The sequence below is a fragment of the Strigops habroptila genome, chromosome 6, assembly GCF_004027225.2.
Source record: "Strigops habroptila isolate Jane chromosome 6, bStrHab1.2.pri, whole genome shotgun sequence".
NCBI classification, from domain to species: domain Eukaryota; kingdom Metazoa; phylum Chordata; class Aves; order Psittaciformes; family Psittacidae; genus Strigops; species Strigops habroptila.
Genome location: NC_044282.2, coordinates 41,990,774 through 42,003,947, shown reverse-complemented (window position 1 = coordinate 42,003,947; position 13,174 = coordinate 41,990,774). Strand labels below are relative to the sequence as shown.

General features: G+C 38.6%; 1 protein-coding gene across 10 annotated transcripts in view; it reads left to right on the top strand.

The window, feature by feature from the left end:
* The window catches only part of DLGAP2 (DLG associated protein 2), a 463,956-nt gene that overhangs the window by 129,317 nt on the left and 321,465 nt on the right, over nt 1-13,174 (top strand). For 3 of the 10 annotated variants that reach the window (XM_030490188.1, XM_030490190.1, XM_030490187.1), the window contains exon 1: nt 1,367-1,796. The exons of 6 other annotated variants lie outside the window; for them this stretch is intronic. The gene's annotated coding sequence lies outside the window, so the exon portion shown is untranslated. Of the gene's footprint in view, nt 1-1,365; nt 1,797-13,174 lie in introns of those variants that run through there. One more of the 10 variants, XM_030490184.1, reaches the window with a different exon arrangement.

The following is a 13,174-nucleotide window of genomic DNA, read 5'->3' as shown; positions in this document are numbered from 1 at the left end:
ACAGACATTTGGTAAAGGGTGGCCCCTGCCCCAAGGATACTACAAAGCAAATGCAAGGTGTAACATGGGCTATCTACAATGGAGGGGATGATTTTTGAGAAGTGGACTCTGTTCTGATGGAACTACATCTGTGGAAATGGGTATAAAGTCATTTTGGGTTTTGTGCTTTTAAATTTTAAAATTTTCTACCCCAAAACCCCAGCTTGACTGTCATTCCATTGCACAGTGTTCAAACTCTAATGTGGATGGGTCCTAATGTTATGCCTTTCTGTCTGTGTATGAAGAATTTGTTTAGATGTAGCTCAGTCTGTTCAAAGCAGGAGTATGTAAACCAAGATTTATGAGGATCCTGTCGAAAAAATGCCCTCACAGGAAAAATGCCCTCAGGGCATTTTTGAAACTGGGGACTTTCTTTTGAAGTTCTTACCAACTTCTGCTAGGAAAAATATTAAATACGAAGTTCTTAAGCAATTTGCTTTAGCCCCAAGGTACAACCTAGTCCCTTGAGGAAAGGGTGGGGAAGCGAGTGAACCCTGAATCACCTTTAACTCTCCTCAGATCTCTGTATGTTAAAGCAGGCAGATGGAATCTAATTTCAGCTAACTGTGAGTATCATAACATTTCCCAAATATGTATATTTAATGGAATGGTTTCTCTTAAGAAAACACTGATCTCAGAAATTAAATCCAAGTAGCTAGAGCATGAAGCAAACCAGTCTAGCAGACTGGATTTCAAACGGTCTAAGGATATTTTGTTACAGAGTTCATTTTCCAAGCTACTGTGACAAGCAGTTGCTAATTCTAAAAATATTCTCTAAGAATGGGCTAATTTATGCATCATTGAAACACTGGTCCTTTTTGCTGTCAGTGTATATTCTGCATTTGCAAGGAAAGAGGATATACAGTCTTTATTATTTGTTAAAAAGAAACTGACAGCTACACTTCTGAACTGAGTGATTTTGTCCATATCTACTAGTACCCTTGTGAGTGCAGAAGGCATTTGAAAAGGTGCCACTGCTGTGTACTTATGGTTTATTTGCCTTTACTACCTCTCTAGGATTTTTTTTCCCGTTTTTTTAATGAGCTTCATCAGACAGGTTTAATAGTTCTTTTCATTTTCAGCCTTTTGGATGATTATGCAGGATTCATGATATCACATCAGCAGAAGCTGCTGTAGATTGATGGGACCCCATCAACCACCCTGCCCACTCAATATTATAAAAATTTATGTCGTCAGTGGTCATGACGTTGGGTAGGAAGTTGCCCATTTATGGATACTAGAGCAAATGATATCATCACAATAGGTGGCTCCTGTCTAAATAGGATCATTTGTGAAATGAGATTACAGGCATTTATCTGGGAAACAGGAGACAGAGGCACCTGCTTTACGTAATTGGTATCCTGGGGAAATATTGTGTACAATAATCAAGAAAAATCTTCATTTCTAATTCTGTTATGTGGGAAAAGAACCTCTCTTTTTTCTGCCTGCATAAAACAAACCCCACTTCCACATGGAATAAGCTCCAGACCATGTTTTCTATTATGCTTGAATATATGGGACATGCATTGCAATCCTATGCTTGCCACACTGCTGCAGTATACTTGTTTTGCAGAGCTCTGTAGCAGGCTAGTCAAAGCTGTAACTAACCAGACCCTTGGATACATACTCTGATCTCTGGCCTTTATTTTTACAATGAATTTGATTTGTTCATTGATCGCATATTTTTTCTGATTTGTGCGAAGCTTCATGCTCTGTGTTTGGATGCTGACTGCAATACAGCAATAGTCTTTGATACGGTAAGTCAAAGATGACTCATTTCTTACTCTTGTGCCTTCAATTTTTACTTTCTACAACACCATCTCATCAGGTAGAAAATTATGTGTTAATTAATGTTGAAGTAGTTAATTTTCAACAGATGCTCTTCCCTTCCCTCCCCCCAGTACTTTGCACCATATTATTTTTCCTCCTCATGAAAGCAATAGGTTTGAACTGTCTTTAAGTAAAATGCTTTTGTTCTGTTATTTTTAATAATATTGCTGACATTCTTTTCCTAGTCTTTAATTGCAACAATAAAAAGAGAATAGATCACACACACAGATTTGGAACTTAAGGTGATGCTAGAATACGACAAGTTCAGTTCAATATTAACCTTTATTACAGCGAACACAATTGGAAAGGCAAGAATCTTTTCAGGGATTTATACTTTGGATAAAGTAGAAGGGTTTCAGTTTTCATTTGAGTATTAACACAGTCAGATACATCCGGTTACAAGAACCTTTATTTTATGTGAAAGCAGTGGAGAGAAAATGCCTTACAAAAAGACAGTTTTCTTTGTAATGCAGCGTGCAGAAGATTCAGTAGTACTCCTTATCAAGTGCACTACATGAGATAAGAGCAAAAAATCCCACATATTTGCTGCTCAGTGATAGGAGCCTTTACATTATAGAAATGTTGCTAACAAAAATGCTGTCGAATGGAAATAATTCTTTACAAAGCTTTAAAATAGTGCTGTGATCACACACGTAGTATGCACTCTTTCAGATAGCTAGCATGAATTGTACAATAAGGGTTACAATATGATATAAGAATTGTTTAGAGAAACCTATCTTTAAGCAGAGGTCTGGAGGATCAGTAGGTTACTGGGTCTTCCTTAGTAAGATTCATTCAATCCTGGCTTTAGAATCAGCAACTTTGCAGCAAGTGGACAGTGTTCAGATAGCTTGAAATGTTTGGGTATGGGAAGTATTCTCTGTACTCATTTTTTTTTCCTCCCATGTCTTAAACTTCTCAGCAGTAGAGGTTTGGGGATTTTTCCCCCTTGAGTGCCAGTCCTTCTAGTTTTGGATATGCTTATCAATTAAATGGGTAAATTTGTATTTGCCAGTAAAAGTTTCTGATGTTCAGGTAAAATAGCTCACTCTTTAAAAGTTTATGCAGGAACAAAGCCAAAAAGGAAGAAAAGTGCAGTCTGCATGAAATCAGAACAAAGGTACAGCCTGGCCATCATAAATTCAAGTTGTAATTACTGCTGCTTTTTCACTTCTGTGGAGAAGTTTGAAGGTTTGATTTCTGTAGTACCAGTGTGATTATTTTACAGGCATGCATTAATATCATCTCTTGTGTTTGCTCATAATTAGTTCATGGATCCATATCTGTCATGTTTCCGTGTCGTTTGAGACAGCCTACGTCCTTTTTATTTAGCAACAAGTGATCAACATGATCATGTAGTGCCCAGTGCAGTACATTTTAAAATCTATCTTCTGAAATGTGAAAACAGTTAATCTGTATTTACTAGTTGTTTAAAATCTCTGTGTCTAGCAAAGTTGGTGACTACTGGCATCCTTTTTTGAATGAAACATGATATTTTAAAATGCTAGAACACAGGCGAAGGTGCTTAAGCACATGGACATATTAAACAGCAGCACTTTTGCCTTTTGCGAAAACCCCACAGAATAAAAGCTATTTGGTTCTAATAACTGCGTAATTTGATCTGCTTAATATGTTTTATGGAAGTTATTTCACTGTAAATGCCTCTTAAAGTATCTGGAAAAATTAAGGTATTTTCACAGATTTCATTTATGCATGTTAAGCGAAAGCTGAAGGAAAGTGCCATATACTGAATGTAGAGGCCAAATTACATGCTCTGTAATTCAGGCACAGAACTGTTATGAAGATTAGCTGATCAAATTTCAAATATTGAGCAGTTTGCAGGGTTCATCCTTTAGAGAATAAATATGAAGAAATGATTGTGTAGTCACTGCTTTTTGTAGCCCACCTACTGATTTGAAATTTTATTTTAAAAAAAGTTGCACTAATAATTTTCTACCAGATTTAAATCTCTCATAATTTCCCACAGAAGGAAAGCAGATTTGGTGGCAGCTTCTCAGAAATAATAAAATAATTTAAATTAATAGGAATAACTGGAGTAATAAACATGCCAAAGGGCATATAACTAAAAGTATTCCATACATTATGCAGGAAACAGTGTATATAGTTCTTACATGAATTTAACAAATATAGAGAAGAAGGAATGACCATAGCATAAACAATACAGAGTTTCACTTTTGCTTTATCTCATAAGTTTTTAAATGATACAGGAGTCATACAACTCTATAACATAGATTAAGTCATATCAGTTATGATCCATAAATTTTCCTTATTTGTTGGATTATGTTACTGCCAATATGTTAGAAATCTCAGCCATATTTTTCTGATAACTTTTTGATCTATATGCTTGGAATTTTTGTTCTTAGATACTAAATTTTATGTTCTTAGCTTTGTCATTGCAATAAGTTATGTAGTTAATAATTCAGTTCTGGTTTCAAGGAGAAGGGCTTGAATTTCAGCTGGAATACAACAGGGAAAATCACAAAGAACTGGACTTCTGTACATTCAAGTTTCACAAGTGTAGTATAAATGAGAGCAAAAAAGATGTCTCTGATGTGAACATAAAGGGAGTTAAGTGTGCACACAAAGGAAAGAACGCCGGATCCACATTTTTATGTTTCGTAGTTGCTACCAAAAATACAATCCTAATAAATTGTTCTAGAGCAGTAAAGAAAATGAGCTGGCTTTTTGAGTTGTTTTAAAATGAAGTTCTGTTCACTGGTAAGAGCTTAGTATAGCACAGCGTCTGTGAGTGCTAGCTTCATTTTCTTTGAATACCATAGGCAATACTTATTTTCTTTTTATATATACTTCAAAAATTCTGCCCAAGGTCAGTGCAAAGGGCTGGAGTATGTACAAAACCACACATCCTTGACTGGAGACCCCATGGATAAATGCAATAGAATTGCTTTTAGTTTCGCATTGTGTAATATAAAATATTCATACCTGTGACAATGAAAGATTTGCATGGTTTGGTCCAATACAAATTATATCTGTCATATAATTGAATTGTCTTTGAGAGATGCGCTTGAAGAAATATATTAAAGCCTGAAAATTACACAGGACAGTGTGAACGCCAGCAAAGCATACAGAATGCAGCAAAGTAGTTCAGCTTAGAAGCTATTAATTCCTCTTAGCAGTACATTACCAAGGTACAAATAGGGTAACAAGTCTGTTACTGTCAGACAACCCGCACAGTAGAGCATTTAGTGATATATAGAGAAAACCACATAGTAGTTCATAGATTTCTTTTACTGAAGGAAAGTGAAACTTCATCATAGTCACCATCAACATCTTAAAAGAAACTGTGTGCAATTAATACATGTTCCTGCAGTGTTTGTGGTAGCAATCATTACTTGCAGTATCAAAAGTCACAGATTTAAAGGTGACCATTGCCCATCAAAAGAAAGTGAGAAAGATCCAAAGCAGAAAACCACTTAAGGATCATGCATTTCCATGCAATTTCTGAGAAAGGCATTCTTAGTTATCAGGTTCAAGTTTTAGCTAATCTGTATAGTAATGTGTTGTGAAAATAGTCATATATTGTCTGTCCTCCCAGTTCTTACCACTCTGTCTTTTGACATGAGAGCAACAACATCCTTTATAAATTTCAGTTCATTTTCTAGGTGACTTGCCGTCATCAAATCCTTGGTATCTAGGGCTTGAACACGCTTCTGCTGAAGCTGATGGCAAAACACTTACTGGCTTAACTGGGATCATGTTAAGGGCAACCCACCATTTAATAATACAGGCCAGAAAATAAGAGGCTGCTTTTTCACTTGTCGTGTCCAGGTACTGTTTTCTGCGGGCAGAAATCTTCACAGCAGTTCACGAAGAGGAAGAGCTCTTCCAGACCTCATGTGCTTTACCCACAGAGAGAGGAGGGGCAAGGGTAGGCCAGGCACATCAAGATAAATACTCCTGTAACGCAGTGCACACGATGGCATAGCTGGTGAGCGTGTGGCTTAGGGCAGCCAGCGCTCCTCAGGCTGCCCAGCTGGGAGCAGCATGCCTCTGCATAGCATTACACCCCTGCTGCCAGGACCCTGGTGGAGCCCTGTGCTTTGAATGCAGAGGATCAAACAGGAATACAGGTATTGGTGATCAGATGTTAAGTCAGCACACAGCCACGGTAACTCCCTCACTGTGGCTTCTCCTCTATGTGATGACAAGGAAATCCAAATGTAGATAGTTCATCTCTTATAGAAATTTTGTGGCAGGGTTGGAGGGGCAGTGAGCGTGATATTGCTTTGAAGAGTCGGCCTCGTTCAATGTTCTTGATTTTGAGGGAATCAGGCCTTTTCTAGGAGGTTCTTGTTCTTAGAAAACTCTTCTTTGTGCTGTGTCTCTCCTTTTAGAGATGAGGCCTGGGTTAAGCACCCCTAAGCCTCACATACCTCACCATTCACATCAGCTGCATGGCTAGGAGAGCACACAGAATTTGGGGGCTATTCTATACATTTCTCCAGAGGTGTTTTTTTTAATCCTAGTTTTCTTCATGTTGTTTTAGTCTTATAAATTTGATCAATGGCTCTTTAAGTGGGGTACTGTCATCTGAGCAATCCTTCTTGCATCTAATTTATTTTCCTTCCCCCTGCACAACTGCTGATAGAAGTAATAAGCAAGAACTAAAAGAAATTAAAGGCATATTTTTTCTGTTCATGTGGTGTGTTTGACAACATTTTGTATCTATTCCACCTCACTGTTTCCTCAGTGCAATCATGTGGTTTCTTCCCGTTTGTGCAGGCACAGTAGCAGCTGAAAGGAGGCAGCATCTTAAACCAAGAGAAATAATACTGTAATGTCATAAAGATTGTCAGTCTAAATAGCTGAATCTCATAGGCAGTCTCGATTTTATTGATTATATGGAGTCATCGTATTTTACTCATAAATATGCAGTCTGTATACATTTTTATAGACTTAGTAAAAGCTTAAATTATACCTTGCAATTAGACAATTAATTTGCGATATTGCTCTGAACTGCCATCTAAGTATTTATCTCCCCCATATTTTGGCTGAAGTTGTGTCACCATCTCATTATTCCTTTAGCAGCTCCATCTGAAGTGGTTTACATCCTGCCCACAGACACTTGTTCCTTCCCACTCCCTGTCCGAAGTATGCCCAGTTGTGCTGACTTGGCTGTTTTCTGTGGCCACGCTCCAAACCACAGCTTTGACGAGACTGGCTTTTTCAAAACACACAGAGACAAGCTAAACAGTGCTTTTTTTATTTTTCAAATTGTTTTCCTTTCTTGTGTGCATGCATGGTTCCATTTTCTTTAAATGTACCATTTCACAGTTCCATTTTAAAGCACACCAGGTGACTTGTTGAAGAGCACAGCTTTAGGCTTTTGAGGCTGATAGAGGAGAAGATCTGGAACTAGGAGTAAAACTAACTTCCAGTAAGAGCCTCTTAAATCATATCTAGAGCCAAAGAAATATTAATAAGCTTGATAAGTTACCTGATCTAAATGTTGGATTCCTAAAATAGATTGAATTCATATAACAAATTAATAACCTCTTGTGAGAGGAGAAGGATCTGCAAGATTTTGCAACCAACTTTGATACAGTGTCTCTCATCTTACTGTGGAACAGGGTGGCTTGGTTATCAGTATCATTTCCATTCTAGCAACTCCTATAAAGCAAATGAAGAAGGAGGACTTCATGGAACTGAGCACTGCCTGAGTAAGACCTTGTTTTTATAGCAGGAAGCAAAGGTGAACCCCTGTCCCTAGCGTTTACGGTGCAGCTGTCAAAATGGCTTCAGTAGGGTGATGGAATAGGTAAAATCCAAATTTGGGATGGTGAGCTAACAATACCAGCAAACCCACTTAGGCATAATTTTTTTTCTTTTTTTTTAATGTAATGTGTGGTAAGGAAAGTTTATGGCAGAGGACACTTGTCAGCAATAGGATATAGTAGCATTGTGCAGTCTTCTGGGTGTTCGTCAGGTTTCCTCCACAGGAAGGCAGTTCCATGGCCATGCTCTAAAATTCTATAGATTTTGGTGCAGTTTAGACCTTCATGGAGCTTCGTGGTTCTTACTAAATTCACATCAGTATTAGGATTGTGTCTTATAAGGTAATGTTGACTTGTAAAGAAAGCAGCAGTAGTGACAGCGGTGCACTAGATGAAAATGACTGATCTTCCCCTTGGTTTTAGTGGGCTATGGGATAAGGCCCTGTGGGAAAAGGGAAATGCTTTCTAACATGGGAAACTCCCTTTCCCAGGATTTTGCATGTCATCTCAGCGTTTTGTGTTTGGTGACCCTTGAAGCTAGGTGTAGTACTAGTTTGATGGATCCCTCATGCACTTATGTGTTGAGCGCCTGCTTCTTGTCATTATCCTGATTCCCAGATAGGACAGAGCTGTGTAGACAATAACTGCTTTGTATTAAGCCCCTTGGTGTCTGATCTGAGCACAAGGGTTTATGGCTACATCTGTGATTCAGTAAGCATGAACATGTTTATATTTATTATAATGTAATCTTGAAATTCACTTCTGATTTCTCTTGTCCTCCTAGGATCTCATATCTCCTGTACCTGATCTCATACAGGAATGCTGTTTGAGCAGAGGCAGGCGTTTGTATGCACACACACGCACAATCTCTTACTTTTAGTTAGAGAGTCAGAAAGAGCAGTGTGTGCCTTCTCTGAGATACTGCCAGATAGCATGGGCCACAAAAGCCAGGGAGGATGCTAACAACTGCCTGGTGCCTTCCCTCACTCAGCTCATTGCCTCACGTGGCTGTGCACACAGAGCAATCAGTGGCCAAGCCTGACAGCTGAGCTCTAATAATGGACTCGAGTTCTGGTCATAACTCTTTTAAATGTGGGAACACAATTCTCAGATAAGCCCTTTCATTGAACATTTACATTTTAAATAACCAAATCAGTAAAATGTGGATTTTGGACTAATAATCATCATATAGTGATGGGACTCTGAAGTAAGACTGTTGATAAGTAAATTTAGAATTTCCAATTGCAATTAATATATGAATAATTAAATTACTTCCCCAAATGCTCATACAGGGCTTTAATTTAACCAGTTCATAAATACTTCAGACTTCACTGTTTCATGCAATGATGCTATTTATTCTGATCTTTGCAAGCCAGGCCCCTGTGGGACCAATATGTGATTTTTCAGAAAAGTAACAGAACAGTCATTCTGGCTTTTTATCAGATTGATTTCTCTGATTCAAGTATTTTTATCACACTCATATGCTCATGCCATTAACAGCAGATAATAGAATGATGTTTAGATATTATGAAGAAGTTCGTCACAGTGAGGGTGGTGAGGCACTGCAACATGTTGCCCAGAGAAGCTGTGGCTGCCCCATCCCTGACAATGTTCAAGGCCTGGTTGGACGGGGCTTTGAGCAACTTGCTCTAGTGGAAGGTGTCCCTGCCGATGTCAGTGGGGTTTGGAACTGGATGATCTTTAAGGTCCCTCCTAACTCAAACAATTCCATGATTCTATGAAATTACTTGGGTATTTGGTAAAAAATTCTAGGAGATATACATTGTTCCTGATTAAAAAGAAATTAAAAAGCAGGATGAGTTTGTCAGGAGTTTAGATTGTGCTGAAAACCTTTTTGGTTGTTAACAGGTCATGCAGTTTCTTGGATTGTCATTCTTGGATGATAATACTTCCCCAGGTAACAGAAGGCTGTCTTATCTGAGATAAAAGTGTAGAAGTTGCCCACTTGATGTACTTGGGAAGCGATACCAAAACAAATTGTTAGAAATTACATCTGATGGTGTCCGTAAATGTTTCTGTCTATGCTGAGGAAGGGGAAATTATCCTCGCAGAAGGGCAGACATTTCCACTGATTCTCTTCTGCCAGTTTGCTGGGACTCTGAAGAAGTCCAATGAAAGAGATGATGCATGCAAAAATCAGCGAAGGCACCTGGGGAACCTGGCCACTAATGCCCTCAATTTCAAATCTCTTCTTCAACCATATTTTCCGTTTCTTTAGATCTTAAACCTAAAATTATAGCAGTAGTCAAGCAAGAGAAGACTTAAAGACCCAATAAAGAATGCAGATTTACGTTAGTTTCCAAAAATTAAGGTTTTGAAATTGAAAATGTGTGGAAAATACTGCCACTGCTGAGATCAGGTTTAAGACTATTGCAAGGAAGTACTCGGAAGTGCAACACTTTAACACATTCTACACTTGCTTGTATTTTATTTTTGAAGCACTGAGAAAAACAGCTAGCCTGAAAGGTGCCATGTGTGCCCCACTGCATTGGACATGAGGATTAAAGAGGTGAGATCATACCCACAAGTAGCACAGAGACCTCAAAATCAACTCAGATATTTAAAATTGTATTTCTATATTGCTATAGTGTTAATTTAATGGCACAATTTCTATTTTACTGATTTCAGTTCCAAATTTCATTAGCAGTTAGGTGTCTGGAGATTCAACCACTACAATTTTTTTCTTTAGCAGTACCTGTTTTCTGAATACGATATGAACATTTTCTCCCCTATCCCTTAAGGATGCAATAAGATAAAAATATAAAATATGTAATACAAAATACATTTTTTTTGCTTTCTAGAATTTTCATTCATGTTAAATGGCTGTAACAATTAAGTTTAACTGTCTGTCTCCAAACGGGTTACTTTTTGAAAATAAAGGAGGCCACACTTGAATTTCCAGGTAGTGTGCCATTAAGAATCCTATTTGGGGTAGTCAGTTGGTTAAGAAAGGAGGAGATTTCCATGGAATTGCAAGCTGGGGGACTGCATAGCTCCTTTGTGGGCCATGTGGGTATGGCACCTGCGCCCCTGCTTCAAGAGAAATCAGACAAAGCCGATGTGCTTGAAATTTTTTCAGAGACATTGAAATGTTTGAACAGATCAAAACAGTATTTGGTATTGAATGGTAGAGATTCATCCAAACAAAATGTTTTAAATTAATGTTTTTGTGCTTAAATTTAAGTGGTCTTATTCATGCAGCTGTGATGCGTCATGAACAGAAAAATAACAATTGAGAATAGGATTCCTAGCTACTGTTTCTGACGCAGAAGGGGACACTGTGATTACCGTGCTAGCAGCTGTTCTCTTCAAATGAGGGACACTCTTATGGAGAAGTTGTACAGAATATAAGAAGAATAAAATAAAAATGTGCCCAAGTAAAGGGAAGCAGGGATCTACCAAACCTTCCCTAAACCTACAAAGATTCAGAGGTCTGACTGCGTGTTCTATAGGTTGGTTTCAAAATCATGTTTGTGTGATTTTCATTTGGTTTTTAGCAAAAGGTTATAGATCCCCTCAGCCAAATCACTGGGGCATTTTCTTGTAGGCAAAATAGGATGAGAGAGTACCCTGATATCCACCTAGAAGACATAAACGTGGCTTTTTCTGCTCAACACATTGCCACTTAAAGCTACAGCCTTGGCCTTTACTGTCTTGTGAAAAACATCTCTTAAAAATCACATTCATGGGCTTAAACTAGGAGAATTATTTGTTCTTCATACATTCAAAACCAAGTTAGACAAAGTACTAATGAGAACGCTCATGGAAAGTTTTAAAATGCATACTCTAAAATGCACTTCGTTTTCCTCACACATTTTATGCATCAGATGGGAGCCAGACAAATCAGAATTATAACAACCTTGTATCAGCTGGAAACATTTTCTGGAGACCTTTTTATAGCTTTCTTTTCTCTCTATTAAGAATAAAACAAAAATAGTGTTGCACTGGAAATGGCAACATTAAATAAAAAAAAGAGCTTAGTATACTAGATATTGGACAGATGTATTGTGGTAATAAGATATGAGTAGCATATAGGGAGGGAGGGAAAGAAGTAACCTCTTTGTCCAACAAGTAAGCATAAACTTGAATTGAGAGCTGAAAGATCCTAATTTTCAGCAAGACAACATTGATTCGTGTAGATTAATAAGAACATGTTTATGTATCGTCTTCTTGTAAAACCTGAGATCTGGTTTGGTGGATGGGTTAGTGATTTAGCACTTATATGAAGCAGATTACCTTTTGAATCGCAAAGGCATTAGTTTAAATTATTGCAAGTTTACATCACTGTAACTGAAGTTTAGTCTAGAGAATTGATTGGATTTGCCTGTGTGTTAGCTTAAACTAGATTACTTATTCACACAAAATGGCCCATTTCCCACCTACTTTGCTCATGGTGTTCTGCTTTCACTTGTCACTGATCTACTACAGGGACTAAATGTGCCTCTTCTAATACCAAAATCAGTTGTCTAGGCAGAATGTTGGAATCAGTTTCCCTATGCTGCTATCAGAATCTTGCTAGATAACCTGGAGCAGGGAAGGCTTTCACTGTTTTCAGTCTGCAGAGATAACAAGGAGCACTGTATTTTCCACCAAGCTCTTTAACAAGCTTTTGAAATATTGCTGTTATAAAAGACAGATAAACTTTCATCTCTTCTGTAATTCTTAGCTATAATTGCAAACCTCTATAATTGTGATGGATTTTTGTATTTATGACTCCTTCTTTTAGGAAAAATTTCTTTACTGAAAGGGTGGTCAGGCATTGGAACAGGCTGCTCAGGGATGTGGTAGAAACACTGTCCCTGGAAGTGTTCAAAAAACACGTAGATGAGGCCCTCAGTGACATGGTTTAGTGGTGGACTTGGCAGTCCTGAGTTAAAGGTTGGACATGATTTTAAAGGTCTTTTCCAACCTAGTCAATTCTATGATTCTATGATTCTGTTCTATGATTCTTTCCAGGCTCGACTTCACTCCTTCATACCCGAGTCCTCTGCCTCCCACACCCCATGTGGCGCAGGCAGATGAGGAACAGGGGTTGGGGTTGGTCCATAATAGCTCCTCGCTGCTGCTCCTTGCTCCTCACACATTTTCCTTGCCTGTGCATGCCTTTCCACAGACTGCAGTCCTTCAGGATGCACTTGCTTCTGCATAGGGTCTTCACAGACTGCAGTGTGGATATTTTCTCCACCATGGAACTCTCCAGAGGCTGCAGGGGAACCCCCGTCCCGGTGCCCGAAGCACCACCTCCCCTTCCTTCTTCTCTCACCTTGGTGATCACAGGACTCTTTCTCTCACTTTTTCTTCCTCACTCCTCATTTTTGTGCAGCATTTTTTGCCCTTTATTAAACACATTTCTCCTGAGGCACCCCCACCTGGGCTGTGGGGTTGGGTTGGATTTGACTGGAACTGTCTGTGTCCAGCACGGGGCAGTCCCAGCCTCTCCTCACAGCGGCCCCTGCAGCCCCTGCGGCAGCACCTGCGAACCTGCACCTGGAACAGTGCTTTTTTTGGTTTAAAAATGTTTAAAATCA